Source organism: Heterodontus francisci, unplaced genomic scaffold, assembly GCF_036365525.1.
Source record: "Heterodontus francisci isolate sHetFra1 unplaced genomic scaffold, sHetFra1.hap1 HAP1_SCAFFOLD_43, whole genome shotgun sequence".
NCBI lineage: Eukaryota > Metazoa > Chordata > Chondrichthyes > Heterodontiformes > Heterodontidae > Heterodontus > Heterodontus francisci.
Genome location: NW_027141852.1, coordinates 8,817,020 through 8,834,058, shown reverse-complemented (window position 1 = coordinate 8,834,058; position 17,039 = coordinate 8,817,020). Strand labels below are relative to the sequence as shown.

At 43.9% G+C, this 17,039-nt stretch overlaps 2 non-coding genes across 2 annotated transcripts; one reads left to right on the top strand and one right to left on the bottom strand.

Moving 5' to 3' along the window:
• Positions 1-714: 714 nt before the first annotated feature.
• trnar-ucu (transfer RNA arginine (anticodon UCU)) lies at positions 715-805 on the bottom strand. The gene is given in 2 exon segments: positions 715-750; positions 769-805. It is a non-coding gene; the product is annotated as a tRNA-Arg (tRNA).
• A 6,349-nt stretch (positions 806-7,154) lies between these two features.
• On the top strand, positions 7,155-7,227 carry trnaf-gaa (transfer RNA phenylalanine (anticodon GAA)). Its single transcript has one exon. It is a non-coding gene; the product is annotated as a tRNA-Phe (tRNA).
• The last annotated feature ends 9,812 nt before the right edge of the window (positions 7,228-17,039 follow it).

Sequence of the window (17,039 nt, the reverse complement as noted above, 5' to 3'; positions counted from 1 at the left end):
GACGACTGGATACTCCCCCTCCCATTGTATGTTTCGCTCCAGCCCTGAGCAGATGTCCTGAATCCTGGCACCGGCAGGCAACACAGCCGTCTGGACTCTTGCTTTTGCTGCAGAGAACAGAGTCAATCCACCTTACTATACTGTCCCCTACTACCACTACATTCCTTTTTTCTCCCTCTTTGAGCCGCAAACACTTACTGCAGACGTGTTTGCCCTGGATCACACTGGCATCCAGGAACTCCCACATGCTGCAGCTGTGACACATCACCTGTCCTGTCATCCTTAACGTGTTTCAATTAACTACTTAAATATTTTATTCAATTATTAATTTTATTGCATATTTTATTAAACTTACCACTAGTGTGTTTACTATTTTAAACGTTAGGACTAAAATGGATCTTAATCACTTACCAGATGCGCATCAAGCAGGTCGGTTCTTCCAAACCAATCAACTGCCTGCTTGCCTGTGATGTCACAGCTTACCAGATCCTCACCAAACAGCTCCTTCCACTGCACCGAAGAAAGAACCAAATCCTGTATCCTCACCCCAGCGGCTCTCTGTTTCCCTGCTCTCACTCTCCATTGTGACGTCACTCCTCGATTTTTTTTCCCCTGCTCTGCTCCTGTCTCTCTCGCTCTGTCTCCGAGTCTGTGCTTTTGGCGCATTTCTTCATTTGTTGTTCCGTTGTGCTCCTCTGTTTGTGGTCCAAAATCTGACTCTGGTGGGACTTGAACTCACAACCTTTGAATATCGTCTCAATCATTACTTAGAAGCCCAACACGCTATCCATTGCGCCACAGAGCCTCACACATTTTTGTTAACATCACTAAGGCCTTTGATCTTGTCAGCAGAGACGGCCTCTTCAAACTGCAATGGAACACAGGCTGCCCTCCTGACCTCTTGGGCATCATCTCTTCTTTCCACGAGAACATGCACAGTTCCATCAGTTACAATGGAGCAACATCAGACGCTTTCAAGATCAGCAGTGGGGTAAAGCAGGGCTGCGCGCTGGCGCCAACTCTCTTAGGAACAGAGGAACATAGGAGTAAGCTATTCAGCCCGTCGAGCCTGCTCTGTCATTCAATTCGATCATGGCTGATCACCTACCTCAAAGCCCCTTTCCCATGCTATCCCCATATCCCTTGATGTCATGAGTATCAAGATTTCTATCAATTTCTGTCTTGAACATGCTCAATGATTGAGCTGCCACAGCCCTCTGGGGCACAGTATTCCAATGATTCACCACCGTCTGAGTGAAGAAATTCCACCCATCTCAGTTTTAAATGGCCTACTCCTTATTCTGAGACGATGTCCTTTGGTTTTAGACTCACCAACCAGGGCAAACATCCTGTCTACATCCACACTGTCACGCCCTGTAAGAATTTTGTCAGTTTCAATCAGATCCCCTCTCATTCTTCGAAACTTTAAGGAATACAGGCCCAGTTTCCTCATAAGACAATCCCACCATCCCAGGGATTAGTCTGGTGACATAAAAACAGGAAATGCTGGAACCACTCAGCAGGTCTGGCAGCATCTGTGAAAAGAGAAGCAGAGTTAACGTTTCAGGTCAGTGACCCATCTTCGGAACTGACATATATTAGAAAAGTCACAGGTTATAAGCAAGTGGGGTGGGGGTGGGGCAAGAGATAACAAAGGAGAAGGTGTAGATTGGACAAGGCCACATAGCTGACCAAAAGGCCATGCAGCAAAGGCAAACAATATGTTAATGGTGTGCTGAAAGACAAAGCATTAGTACAGATTAGGTGTTAATGGACTGAATATTGAACAGCAGGAAGTACAAACCTGAAAAAAACAGTAGGTAAGCAAACTGAACAAACTGAGATGAAATGAAATAAATGCAAAAAAAAGATTAGTCTGTTGACCCTCTGTTTCACCCCCTCTATGGCAAGTGTATCCTTCATAAGATGAGGAGGCTAAACTGTACACAATATTCCAGTGCGGATTCACCAAGGCTCTAGACAATTGCAGCAAGACATCTTTACTCCTGTACTCATGACCCCTCGTGTGGGTACAACATACCATTTGCCTTCCTAATTGATTGCTGCACCTGCACAAGAGCTTTTAGTGTCTCAGGAACAAGGACACCCAGGTCCCTTTGGACATCGACACTTCACAACCTCTCACCATTTAAGAAATACTCTGTCTTTCTGTTTATTCTACCAAAGTGAATAACTTCACACTTATTCACATTATATTCCATGTTCTTGCCCATTCACTTAGCCTCTCCAGGTCCCCTGGAAGCCTCTCTGCATCCTCCTCACAACTCACACTTCACCGAGCTTTGTGTCATCTGCAAACTTGGAAATATTACATTTAATCCCCACATCCAAATCATTTATATAGGTTGTTAACAGCTGTGGCTCCAACACTGATCCTTGCAGTACCCCAATAGTAACAGCCTGCCATCCCGAGAAGGACCCGTTATTCCTGCTCTCTGTTTTCGGTCTGTTAACCAATTCTCAATCCATATCAGTATATTATCCCCAAGCCTATGTGCTCTAATTTTGTTTACTCACCTCCTGTGTGGGACCTTACCAAAGGAAAATACAAATACCACACATCCACTGGTTCTCCTTTATCTGTTCTATAGGTAACATCCTCAAAAATCTCAACAGGTTTTTCAAACCTGTTTTCCTTTTCATAAATCTATGTTGACTCTGCCCAATCATGTCATCATTTTCGAACTGTCTAGTTATCACATCCTTTATAATTGGCATATTCTTCTCCATGCTGCTATTGTACACTTTCAATTACTCAGATATAGGTGTTCACCTGCACATCAGAGCTGACGACAAGCTGTTCAACTTGGCAAGACTGTGCGCCAGGACCAAAGTGGGTAAATTCCTAGTCTGTGAGTTGCTATTTGCTGATGATGCTGTGCTGACATCCCATAATGAAGTTCAGTCACAGCAGCTTGTAGATCGGTTCTCCCTGGCCTGCAAAGAGTTTGGACTGACAATCAGCATCAGGAAGATGAAAGTTACGGGCCAGGACGTAGAGACTCCACTTTCCATCAACATCTGCAACCTCACTTTGTAGGTTGTCAACAGCTTCACATGCCTTCAATCAACAATCACCAGCAATCTGGCCCTTGATGCTGAAATCAGCACCAGGATTGCCAATGCTGCAGCTGTCATGTCAAAGTTGAGAAGACAAGTGTGAACCGACAGCAAACTGACCGAAAATACAAAGCTCCACGTGTACCAGGCTTGTGTTCTCAGCACCCTCCTTTATTGTAGAGAAGCATCAACAACTTATACAAGCCAAAAAAAGCGGCTGAACAGCTTCCACCTCCACTGCCTCAGATGGAGACTGGGCATCTCCTGGCAGGACAGAGTGCCGAATGCGGAAGTACACCAGCGTGCAGGGATCCGCAGCATGTTTGCCCTCTTGAGTCAGCGCTGACTCTGTTGACTGGGCCAAATGGATGACGGTCACATTGCCAAAAACATGCTCTATGGTGAGCTTGCTATCAGCATGAGATCAACAGGTCAGGGAAAAAAATCAAGTCCTTTGGAGAGGTTTGAGTTAATTCAGGAGAGTGGGCATGGATTTATCAATGGGAGTTCATGCATGACGAATCGAACTGCATTTGTTGATAAACTATCTGAGAATACTGATGAAGGGAATGCAGTGGATGTTGTTTATATGGATATTACGAAAGCATTTTATAAAGTACCACATAAAAGGGTGGTTAACAAAATTGGGGTTCATGGATTAGGAGGGTCAGTGTCCATTTGGATAGTAAATTGTTTTAAAGACTGAAAACAGCGAGTCATATTAAATGGTTCTTGGTCAGACCGGAGGATAGTCGACAGTGGTGTTCCCCAAGGGTCAGTGCCAGAACCACTGCTTTTTTTGCTGAAGGTAAGTGACTTGGATCTTGGAATACAGAGCGGAATCTCAAAATATGCCGATGACACCAAACTTGGAGGAGTGGCAAAGAGTGAGGATGATATGAACTGCCTGCAACAGGACAGTGATAGGCTAGCAGAATGGGCAGACAGGTGGCAGATGGAATTTAATAGTGACAAGTGTGAGGTGATGTATTTTGGCATAAGGAATAGGGAGAGGCAATATATACTTAATGGCACAGTTATAAAGAGTCTGCTGGAATAGAGGGACTTGGGGTTCATGTGCACCGATCTTTGAAGGTGGCAAGACATATTGCGAGAGTGGTTAGCAAAGCATATGGGATCTTGGGCTTTATAAATAGAGGCATTGAGTACAAAAGCAGGGTTGTTATGCTGAATCATTATAAAACTCTGGTTAGGCCCCAATTGGAGTGTTGCTTCTAGTTGTGCTCAGCAGACATTAGAAAGAATGTGAGGGTCCTTGAGAAGATGCAGAGGCGATTTACCAGAATGGATCCAGGGATGGGAGATTTTAGTTACAAGGTTAGGTTGGAAAAGCTAGGATTATTCTGCCTTTCTCAAAGGAGATTGAGTGGAGAATTGATAGAGCTGTATAACACCTCTAGAGAACAGGCCATCCGAGACTGGGTATTGTGTAATGAGAAAGGATTAGTTAACAATCTTGTTGTGTGGGGTCCCTTGGGGAAGTGCGCCCATAATATGATAAAATTCTTCATTAAGATGGAGAGTGAGAGAGTTGATTCCGAGACTCGGGTCCTGAATCTAAACAAAGAAAACTATGAAGGTATGAGGCGGGAGTTGGCTATGATAGATTGGGGAACGTTACTTAAAGGGTTGACAGTGGATAGGCAATGGCTAGCATTTAAAGAGCGCATGGATGAATTACAACAATTGTTCATTCCTGTCTGTGCAAAAGTAAAACAGGAAGGGTGGCTCAACTGTGGCTTACAAAAGAAATTAAGGAAAGTATTAGATCCAAGGAGGAGAAATATAAAATGGCCAGAACAAGCAGCAAACCTGAAGATTGTGAGCAGTTTGGAATTTAGCAGAGGAGGACAAAAGGATTGATTAAGAAGGGGGAAATAGAGTACGAGAGTAAGCTAGCAGAGAACATAAAAACTGACTGTAAAAGCTTCTATAGGTATGTGTAGAGAAAACGATTCGTGAAGACAAATGTGGGCCCCTTACAGTCAGAAACGGGGGAATTTATAATGGGGAACAAAGAAATGGCAGACCAATTAAATACATACTTTGGATCTGTCTTCACAAAGGAGGATACAAATTATCTCCCAGAAATGTTGGGGAACATAGGGTCTAGTGAGAAGGAGGAACTGTATGAAATCAGTATTAGTAGGGAATGTTTGGGAAATTGATGGGATTGAAGGCCGATAAATCCCCAGGGCCTGATAATCTACATCCCAGAGTACTTAAGGAAGTGGCCCTTGAAATAGCAGATGCATTTCTGGTCTTTTTTCAAAATTCTATCGACTCTGGAACAGTTCCAATGGATTGGACGGTAGTTAATGTAACTCCACTATTTAAAAAAGAGAGGCAGAAAGAAAACAGCGAATTATATACCGGTTAGCCTGACATCAGTCGTGGGGAAAATGCTGGAGTCCATTATAAAAGATGTAATAGCAGAGTGCAATAATAACTCGTCTCCACCCCTAGTATTTCTAAATCCCACACATTCACTATAATGTGAACAATTATTTCCTGTTGTGTCTCTCTCAGATTTGGAAACTTCACTGTATTGGAGTGAGGTGACATCTACTGGCGGGAAGCAAGAACTGCAATCAAGCAGCAGAAACTCCACAGTCTGTCAGGGTGAAAGAAACATTGCAATGTGAGGAAACAGCGAAGTGGTTTGATTGGGTAGATGGAGACATGATTCCACTTGTGGTGGTGTCTGAAGCAAAGGCCAGAAATACAAAATTGTCATTAATAAAAGAAATGAGGAATTCATGAAAAATGTAGCAACGTAGTGAATGGTTAGAATGTGGATAGAATAGAAAGTGAGATTGGATGGACAGAAGCAGTCTGAAAGGATGGCTGAAACAAAAGGTGAGTGCCCTGAAACGTTAACTGTGTTTCTCACAGCACAGATGCTGCCAGAGCTGCTGAACATTTCCAGCACTTTCTGTTTTTATTTCAGCATTTGCAGGATGTTGCTTTGATCGGAAAAAAAATGGATGATTGGCTGGGGGGTTCCAGTGAAATTCCACAGCAGCTAATAAAGCCTGAACTGTCAGTGGCTCGTTGGTCTCGGGGTATGATTCTCGCTTTGGTAGTATGGTTAATTAACATGCGAGAGATCCTGGGTTCAAGTCCCGGACGAGCCATGGTCTGTTGGCATTTTCAGATTAAGGTTATCTGTTGGTTTCAGCCTTGCAGAAGGTGAAATTGACTTCCATGCGGAGCTGGCTTGAGGACCAGACAACTGGATTCAAAGAGCTTGTCGACAAAATTGTAATTAACTAAATGTCCAGATAGCCAAGTGGGAATGTAAAGTTGTTGCTGCAATTGTGACCTGATTCCAAAAACAACAGGACTGGGTTCTGGACTGGAATGGAATGGAATTCTTCAGTGTTTCTGTTGTTTGGCTTGCATTGACTCATCGATTTTCTTGTTTTTCACTTTGTCGATGCCTTTGAATAATTGTGGATCCTTCTTCAGGGTGTCTTCTTTCACCAGGTAGTTCTGACCTCTGATGATGTTGATTGTAATCAGCTTCAATTCGCTGATAGTTTTGGAAGTGAGCAGATTTCCTTTGCTTGAGTCGACAACATGGAACTCAGTCCGACATGTGGACCCATGGGAGGATTTGAATGCCACCCCTGCGTTGGAGTTGCATCCATCCAATAAGAGACCGAGTAGAAGTGACAGTTCTGTCAGTCGAATATGAGACTTTTAATGGCAGGGTTGTGAGTTTGAGTGCCATTCTGTTTTTCTCTTTTGTAAGGCTTCATGAGCAGAGAGTACAGGAGTGTTTGAAATGAGCAAATCTAACTTTGATTCAGGACTCTTCCCTCTCAGCAGCATCTCACTATGAAAGATTGTATTTGATCTCATTTCATTCTCAGCTCGGGGTCTGTAGGGCTCAGTGGCACTTCTGGCTGTCTCCCGCTTCACAATCCATCAGTACTGAGAAAGCAATGGGGAATATTACTCACATGTTGTGTTCTTTAATTTTTTGGAAAACTTGAATGTATGTATTTTCTTCCAAAACAAGGACACCAAGCCACTGTTAATGTAGGGCTGAAATAGCTCAGCTGGGAGAGCGTTAGACTGAAGATCTAAAGGTCCCTGGTTCAATCCCGGGTTTCAGCAATTTCGCTTCCTTATGCGTCCATTGCCTTGGTTCTGATTTTCCGGTTGCACAATTTACTTTGAAATTATTTACCAAGCACCAGTGGATTGAATTTGAGAAACAACACAGAGTCATTTACAGCACAGAAGGTGGTCATTTGGCCTTTCACGTCCATGCTGGCTCTCCCCGGAGCAATCTAGTCAGTTCCACTCACCACCTCGATCCCTTTCCTCCTGCAAGTTTCTTTCCTTCAAGTATCCATCTAATTTCCTTTTCAAATCATTGATTGTCTCTGCTTCCACCACACTCGTGGGCCAAGACATTATCACCCACAACATAAAAAATTCCACCTCATCAAGGATGGGAAATACTTACATGTTCTATATTTGCTTATTCTCTATTTCTATGAGAATAGACTGACAGTCAACATGAAAGGAAACCCAAAAATCTTCGAGCAGCATGTAAATGATAAGTGGGTAGTAAGAGGTTCAGTCGGGCCTATTCGGGACAAAAAGGATAATATAAGCTTAGAGGTGCAGGGCAATGTTAATCTACTTAATGAGTACTTTGTATCAGTGATCACTAAGGAAGTGGAATTTGACAAAATATCAGTCGAAGTGAAGAGAGCAGAGTCAATGGAGAGGGTACAAATTGAGAGAGGGAGGTACTAAAAAGGCTGGCTGTGCTTAGGGTAGATAAATCACCTGATCTGGACGGCTGGCATCCCAGGTTGCGAAAGGAAATGCGGATGCAGATAATGGAAGAGTTTGCCATAATCCTCCAATCTTCCCTGGATACGGGGGAGGTGCCAGAGGATTAAACAGTGGCAAATGCGACGCCCTTATTCAAGAAAGGGTGTAAGGACAGTCCGGCTAACTACAGGCTAGTTAGATTAACAGCAGCGGTGGGTAAGGTTTTAGAAAGAATAATCAGGGTAAAAAATCAACAGTCACTTGGATAGGTTCGAGTTAATTGAGTGGAGTGAGCATGGATTTATAAATGGGAGTTCATGCTTGACTAATCTAACTGCTTTTTTTGATGAACTAACAGAGCAGGTTGATGAAGGGAATGCAGTGGATGTTGTTTATATGGATTTTAAGGAAGCGTTTGACAAGGTACCACATAAAAAGGGGGTTTACAAAATTGAGGTTCGTGGTACAGGAGGGTCAGTGTCCAATTGGATAGAAAATTGGTTGAAGGACAGAAAACAGCGAGTCTTATGAAATGATTCTTTGTCAGACTGGAGGATAGTCGACAGTGGTGTTCCCCAAGAGTTAGTGCTAGAACCACTGCTTTTTTTGCTAAAGATAAATGACTTGGATCTTGGAATATTGAGTAGAATCTCAAAATATCCCGATGACAACAAACTTGGAGGAGTGGCAAACAGTGAGGATGATATGAACTGCCTGCAACAGGACAATGATAGGCTAGCAGAATGGGCAGACAGGTGGCAGATGGAATTTAATAGTGACAAGTGTGAGGTGATGTATTTTGGCATAAGGAATAGGGAGAGGCAATACTTACTTAATGGCACAGTTCTAAAGAGTGTGCTGGAATAGAGGGACTTGGGGTTCATGTGCATCAATCTTTGAAGGTGGCAAGACATATGGCGAGAGTGGTTAGCAAAGCATATGGGATCTTGGGCTTTATAAATAGAGGCATTGAGTACAAAGCAGGGAAGTTATGCTGAACCATTATAAAGCTCTGGTTAGGCCCCAGTTGGAGTGTTGCTTCCAGTTTTGCTTACCACACTTAAGAAAGAATGTGAGCGTCCTTGAGAGGATGCAGAGGAAATTCACCAGAATGGATCCAGGGATGGAGGATTTTAGTTACAAGGTTAGGTTGGAAAAGCTAGGGCTGTTCTGCCTGTGTCAAAGGAGAGTGAGGGGAGAATTGATGGATGTGTTTTCGGCTGTGACAGTTTTAATTAAGTTGGCAAGGAAACATTGTTCCCGTTAACTATTGGTACAAGGACTCTTCTTTCTTTCTTTTTTTTTTTCTTTTGGGCCTCCTTATCTTGAGAGACAATGGATACGCGCCTGGAGGTGGTCAGTGGTTTGTGAAGCAGCGCCTGGAGTGGCTACAAGGACTAGGGGACACAGATTAAAGGTTTTGGACAGGAGGTACAGGGGGAATGTGCGCAATAACTTTTTTACACTGATTGGTGATGATCTGTAACTCGCTGCCCACGAGGGCGTTGGAAATGGAGACAATCGAGGATTACAAAAGGAATTTGAATGGGCACTTGAAGGAAATAATTTTACAGGGCTATGGGGATCGAGCAGACAAGTAATAACTCGTCTCCACTCCTGGTATTTCTAAATCCCACACATTCACTATCATGGGAACAATTATTTCCTGTTGTGTCTCTCTCAGATTTGTAAACTTCACTGCATTGGAGTGAAGTGACATCTACTGGCAAGAAACAAGAACTGCCGTGATGAGATCAGCCATGATTGTATTGAATGGCAGAGCAGGCTCGAGTGGCTGACTTGCCGACTCCGGCTCCTCGTTCTTATGTTCATCGAATCATACAGCACAGGAGGCCATTCGGCCCCATTGTGCCTCTGCTGACTCTCTAACAAAAAGATGCAATTAGTCCAACCCCCTGCCTATTTCCCCATAATCCTGGAGAATTTCACTTTGAAATATTTGTCCAATTCCTTCATGAAAGTTATAATTGAATCTGTTTCCACCACCCTGTCAGACAATTCATTCCAAATCCGAATCAGTTACTGGGTAAAAAGATCTCTCCTCACCTCCCCTTGACATTTTTGGCCGATTATTTTAAATCTGTGTCCTCTGGTTACTGACCCCCAGGACAGTGGAAACAGTTTCTCCCTCTCGACCCTATGAAAATCCTTCATGATTCTGAACACCTCTATTAAATCTTCCCTTAACTTTCTCTACTCTGAGGAGAACAATCCCAGCTTCACCAGCCTGTCCAGAGAACTGACACCCCTCATCTCTGGTATCATTCTAGTAAATCTCCTCTGAACTGTCTCAGAAGCTTTGATGTCCTTTCTAAAGCCTGGTGTCCAGAACTGGACACATTACTCGAGCTGAGATCGAGCCAGCGACGCCCACATCCCACGAACGAATAATAAAACACTCCCTAACCAGTCCCCAATTCTTAAGCATTTATCGACGCTCCCTGCCCAGTCCCCAAATCTTATTCATTTAGAAACGCTCCCTGCCCAGTCTCCAACTCGTATTCAATTTTACAAACTCCCTGCACAGTCCCCAGTTCTTATCCATTTACAGACGCTTCCTGACCAGTCCCCAATTCTTATCCATTTACAGACGCTCCCTGACCAGTACCCAAATTTTATTCATTTAGAGACACTCCCTGCCCAGTCCCTAATTCTTACCCATCTACAGACGCTCCCTGACCAGTACCCAAATCTTATTCATTTAGAGACGCTCCCTGACCAGTACCCAAATTTTATTCATTTAGAGACGCTCCCTGCCCAGTCCCCAATTCTTATCCATTTACAGATGCTCCCTGACCAGTACCCAAATTTTATTCATTTAGAGACGCTCCCTGCCCAGTCCCCAATTCTTATCCATTTCTCGACGCCGTTTCGGGAAGCCTCACCGGGAAAAGCTTCACCACTGCCATCCGCAGGGATACAGATGGGATTGTTCCATGTTATTGTGGCCCTGAGGCCCTGCTCCAGCTGTGTGAGCCAACAAAGTCTTCTCGCACTTTGTGAATATTCCGCTCCAACTCCGAACCCGCAGCTCCAGCTGCTGACAGAGCTGTCTCTACTGCGCCTGCGCGCCCCGCTCCTGTCACAGATCGGGCGGATTCTAGGCCGCTGAGCATTCTGGGTACCACACCTGTCATTAATGCTATTCTTTCAGCTGAAAGGTTTTATTACGTACATTTCATGACCTGGAATCGTCGTGAGTGTTTTCTTTTGCACCTGTCAATGCCTGGAAGGATAGAGTCAGCTTCACTTTGTAGCCATGAGTTTCTGGTGTGAGAAAGTGATGTATAACTCAGTATATTTCAGTTTTTGGTCTGTGACTGTGGGTATTATTCAGTACCTGTTTGTTTCTGCTATTGCTCTGTGAGTTTCACCACATATCTTTCAACAACTTGTATGTGAGCATCAGCTTTTGTCGAGATCTATCAGTTTCTGAGAAGTGAGAAAGGGTTTGATTCTATGCCTATCAGTTTCTGTTACATGCATGTGTCTTGAATCTGCACCTCCTCTGAGTGTGTCTTCGTCTCTGTACTTGTAGGTGAGTATGTGGTTTGCTTTGTATCTCTCAGTCTTTGAAGTGTGAGCCTGGGTTTGTACCTAATTTCCTTTGTACCTTGCAGTTGGGATATGAAAGAAAGAATTTTACACGTTACCTGCCAACTGCTGCAACGTAACTGTGGGTTTCACACTGTATCTGTCAATTTCTTGTCTGGTAATGCGAAGTTTACAGTGTACCTGTCAGTTTCTAGTCCAGGACTGATTGGTTTTACTCTGTCCCTAGCATTCGCTGGTATGTTAGTGTGGGGTTTACATTGTACCTGTCAGTTTCGTGTATGTGAGTGTTGAATTCACTCTGAAAAGAATCATAGATCATAGAATAGTTACAGAACAAAAGGAAGCCATTCAGCTCATTGTACTTGTGCTGCTTCTCTGCACGAGCAACTCAGCTCATGCCACAGACTCATGTATTCCATGAAAACATGCAATTTTTTTCACTTCAGATAATTATTTTATACCATTTTGAAAACCATGGTTGAATCAGCCTCCATCACACTCTCAAACAGTGCATATCAGATCTTAACAACTCGCTGTGCAAAAGAAGTTTTTCCTCATGTTGCCTTTGGTTCTTTTGCCATTCACCTTAAATTGGTGTCCTCTGGTTACAGAGCCGTGAATAATATTCCCCATTGCTTTCTCAGCACTGATGGATTGTGAAGCAGGAGACAGCCAGAAGTCCCACTGAGCCGCACTGACCCCGAGCTGGAAATGAAATGAGATGAAGTTCAATCTTTCACAGCGAGATGCTGCAGAGAGATGAGTCCTGAATCAAAGTGAGACTTTCTCATACTTTTGCTGAATTTCATTTCAAACACTCCTTGTACTCTCTGCTAATGAAGCCTTAAAAAAGGGAAAAACAAAATGGCACTCAAACTCACCACCCTGAAATTAAAAGTTTCATGTTTGACTGACTGAACTGTCACTTCTACTCGCTCTCTTATTGGATGGATGCAACTGTATTCTTCAATGCAGGGGTGGCATTCAAATCCTCCCATGGGTCCACATGTCAGACTGAGTTCCATGTTGTAGACTCAAGCAAAGGAAATCTGTTCAGTTCCAAAACTATCAGCGAATTGAAGCTCATCACGATCATCATCATCAGAGGTCAGAACTACCTGGTGAAAGAAGACACTCTGAAGAAGGATCCACAATTATTCAAAGGCATCGACAAAGTGAAAAACAAGAAAATCGATGAGTCAATGCAAGCCAAACAACAGAAACACTGAAGAATTCCATTCCATTCCAGTCCAGAACCCAGTCCTGTTGTTTTTGGAGTCAGGTCACAATTACTGCAACAACTTTATATTCCCACTTGGCTATCTGTACATTTAGTTAATCAAGCTCTTTGACTCCAGCTCTCTGGTCCTCAAGCAGGCTCCATATGGAAATCAATTCCGCCTTCTGCAAGGCTGAAACCAATCAATGACCTTAAACTAAAAATGCCAAAGAAGAAGGGCTTGTCCAGGATTTGAACCCAGGATCTCTCACACATTAATTAATCACTCACCCTAAGCAAGAATCAACATGCCACTGATATCAGAACTTCCTTTTAGCTCCTGTGGAATTTCACTGGCAGCCAAAGCCGATCATCCATTTTTTTTTTCAGAGTAAAGCAACATCTTGCAAATTCTGAAATAAAAACAGAAAGTGTTGGAAATGTTCAGAAACTCTGGCAGCATCTGTGGAGAGAGAAACAGAGTTAACCTTGCAGGGCGTTTACCTTTTGTTTGAGCCATCCTTTCACACTGCTTCTGTCCACCCAATCTCACTTTCTATTCTGTCTAGATTCCACCCAATCACTACCTAAATACATTTATCATGAATTCCTCATATCTTTTAATAATGACAATTTTATATTTCTGGCCTTTGCTTTGGACTCCACCACAAGTGGAATCATGTCTCCATCAACCCAATCAAACCCATTCACTATTTCCTCACATTGCAATGTTTCTTTCACCCTGACAGACGGTGGAATTTCTGCTGCTTGATTGCAGTTCTTGCTTCCTGCTAGTAGATGTCACCTCACTCCAGAACAGTGAAGGTTACAAATCTGAGAGCACACAAGAAGTAATTGTTCACGTGACAGTGAACAGGTCCCTCTATTCCTGCACACTCTTTCGAACTGTGCCATTAAGTATATATTGCCTCTCCCTATTCCTTCTGCTAAAATGCATCACCTCACACTAGACACTATTAAAATCCATCTGGACCTGTCTGCCCATTCTGCGAGCCTATCACTGTCTTGTTGCAGGTGGTTCATTTCATCCTCACTGTTTGCCACTTCTCCAAGTTTGGTGTTATCGGCATATTTTGAGATTCTACTCTATATTCCAAGATCCAAGTCATTTATCTGTCGCAAGTAAAAAGCAGTGGTTCCAGCATTGACCCTTGGGGAACAGCACTGTCGACAACCTTCCAGTCTGAGAATGAACCATTTATTACGACTTGCTGTTTTCTGTCCTTAAGCCAATTTTCTATCCAATTGGACACTGACCCTCCTATTCCATGAACCTCAATGTTGTTAATCACCCTTTTATGTGTCGCTTCTTAAAATCCACATAAACAACATCCACTGCATGCCCTTCATAAACCTTCTCTGTTAGTTCATCAAAAAATGCAGTTAGATTAGTCAAGCATGAACTCCCATTTATAAATCCATGCTCACTCTCCTTAATTAACTCGAACCTCTCCAAGTGACTGTTGATTTATTCCCTGATTGTTCTTTCTAAAACCTTACCCACCACTGCTGTTAATCTAACTGGCCTGTTGTTAGCCGGACTGTGATTACACCCTTTCTTGAATAAGGGTGTCACATTTGCCACTGTTTAATCCTCTGACACCTTCCCCGTATCCAGGGAAGATTGGAAGATTATAGAAAGCCTTTCTGTTATCTGCATCCACATTTCCTTTCGCAATCTGGGATGAAAGCCATACGGACCAGGTAATTTATCTTCCTGAAGCATAACCAGCCTTTTCAGTACCTCCCTCTCTCAATTTGTACCCTCTCCATTGCCTCTACACTCTCCACTTCAACTGATATTTTGTGAAATTCCACTTCCTTAGTGATCATTGATACAAGGTACTCATTAACTAGATTAACATTGCCCTGCAGCTCTAAGTTTTTATTACCCTCTTGGTCCCTAATGGGGCCCACTTCACCGCTTACTACCTGCTTATTATTTAAAGACTGCTCAAAGATTTTTGGGTTCCCTTTCATGTTGACTGCCATTCTATTCTCGTAGAGATGGAGAATAAGCTAAATATAGAAGATATAAATATTTCCCATCCTTGGGTGAGGTGGAATTTTTTTATGCCGTGAGTGGTAATGACCTGACCCACAAGTGTGGTGGAAGTAGAGACAATCAATGATTTGAAATGGAAATTGGATGGATACTTGAAGCAAAGGAACTTGCAGGAGGAAAGGGATCGAGCAGGTGAGTGGAACTGAGTAGCTGGCTCCGATAATTGCTGCAGTCACTTCGATCCCCCTTAATTTTGTACAAGGTGACAATGTTTGTATCACGCATGTTTTGAGCCCTTGTTGAGCTCGACTATGGTGGGCTCACTGTCCAGTTCCTCCATGACAGGGAAGTCTGGAATGGCACTGAGAGCTACTTCAATGACAATGTTCTCCGTTATGTAGAGTTCAAGGTAATGCTCCACTCACCTTTCCATCTGCTTGTTAGGTTCAGTGATGATCACCCATGTCTTTGTCTTCAAAAGGTGCTGATTTAGTTACTACTGGGCCCATTGCTTTCTTAATTCCTTCATACATCCCTCGAGCATCCCCGGATTCAGCAGCAGAGTTTTAACCAGTATTGATTGGTGCAGTGCTGAGCAGTCTGCAGAGACTTGTTTCTGGCAGCTCTGAGAGCATCTAGATGTTGTTTGCTGGGGACTTGTTTGTAGTTCATGAGGGCTCTCCTCTTAGTTGCAGTAACTGACTCAATTTCAGTCCAATAAGCCTCAAACCAGTCAGCATTCCTCCCATCGCTTTTCCTATACACAGTGAGTGCAGAGTTATTGATGGTGGCGTGCAGATGATTCCACTTTGACACTGCACTGAGGCCTTGAGCATTGTTGTCTGAAAGAGCCTGATCGAGGATGTTGAGGAACTCCTGGGTCAGTGGTTCGGCAAGTGTTGATCAGAGGACGACCTTTCTTCATGGATGGATGAAGCTTCCTTGGCTGAAGCCTGACCTTGTTACACACCAGGGAGTGGTCAGTGTCACAGTCAGCGCTGTGATAGCTGTGAGTGATGAGGACACTGCTGAGGGTGGTATGTCTGGTGATGATAAGGTCTAGCTGGTGCCAGTGGCGTGATCTCGGATGTCTCCAGGACACCTTGTGGCACAGCTTGACCTGGAAGTAGCTGTTCATCACACAGAATCCATGGTGACAGCATAGCTCCAGCAACCTCTGTACATTTTCGTTCATCTTGCAAATCCCCTGGTGCTCTATGCACATTGGCAAAGCTGTGTAGTCAGTATCCAAGCTTGTGTTGAAGTCTCCTAGAAGGTACAGTCCCTCAGTGCTGGGAATTCTACTGATGGCAGTGTCAAGTGTCACATAGAATTGATCCTTGACATCTGGGGTGGAGGTGAGTGTCGGGACATAGATGCACATGAGATTAACTGGGCCCACGCTTGTTGACAAGTGAAGAGTAAGAAGTCTCTCTGAGCCTACTGTGGGTGGTTCACTCATCTCAAGTAGCGTGTTTTTTACTGTGAAACCCACTCCATGCTCACGAGTTGCCTCTTGGGCTTTCCCCTGCCAGAAGAAGGTGTAGTGTTTCTCTTTGAGGGATCCACTTTGAACGAGTCTAGTTTCTTGCAGCTCAGCAATGTCCACATTGAGCCTTGTGAGTTTCTTGTCGATCACAGCTGTCTTGTGTGTGTCATCAACCTGCAGAAGGTTGTCGGTAAGGCCAGGACACATGGTCCTCACATTCCATCTTGTGATGCGAAGGACTGGTGGCTTCTTTGTTGAGTTTGTTTTTCTTGGTGCATAGATTATCGAACCGCCTGTTGAGAGATGACTCTCCAAGCTCCAAGCACTCATTGAAGCAAGCAGGTCGTGGCAGGACAGCACCTAACTGACAGGGGGCTGCCCAGCTTGGAGTGAATGGTAGCTATCCAATGAGACACTAAGACCTCTCCCACTGTCCGAAGTCACCCCTGGCGCTCATACTCTACACCAATTCAATGAGAGCTTATAATCAGTAACTGTTTATTCCCGGGTTGTGCTAATGTTTAACCAAGAAGCTGGAGTGTCCTCTCCAGGGCACAGGCCTGGGCAAATAGTATGGAGACCCTGAGCATCAGGACCCCCTCTCAGCATTGCTGGTATTGTCCAAAGGAAAGGAAAAGCCAGTACTGTTTGTTAACAGCTCTGCTGTTGGAGTTGCTGGAAAACTGCCTGATAAGTAACAGGTAACTGCCTCCAGGACTCCACTCCGGATTTACTCTCCAGGTCTACTCCCTCAGCCTTGCCTTCTTATTCATTTATTTCGAGATACAGTACTGAAACAGGCCCTTCCAGCCCACCGAGTCTGTGCCGAT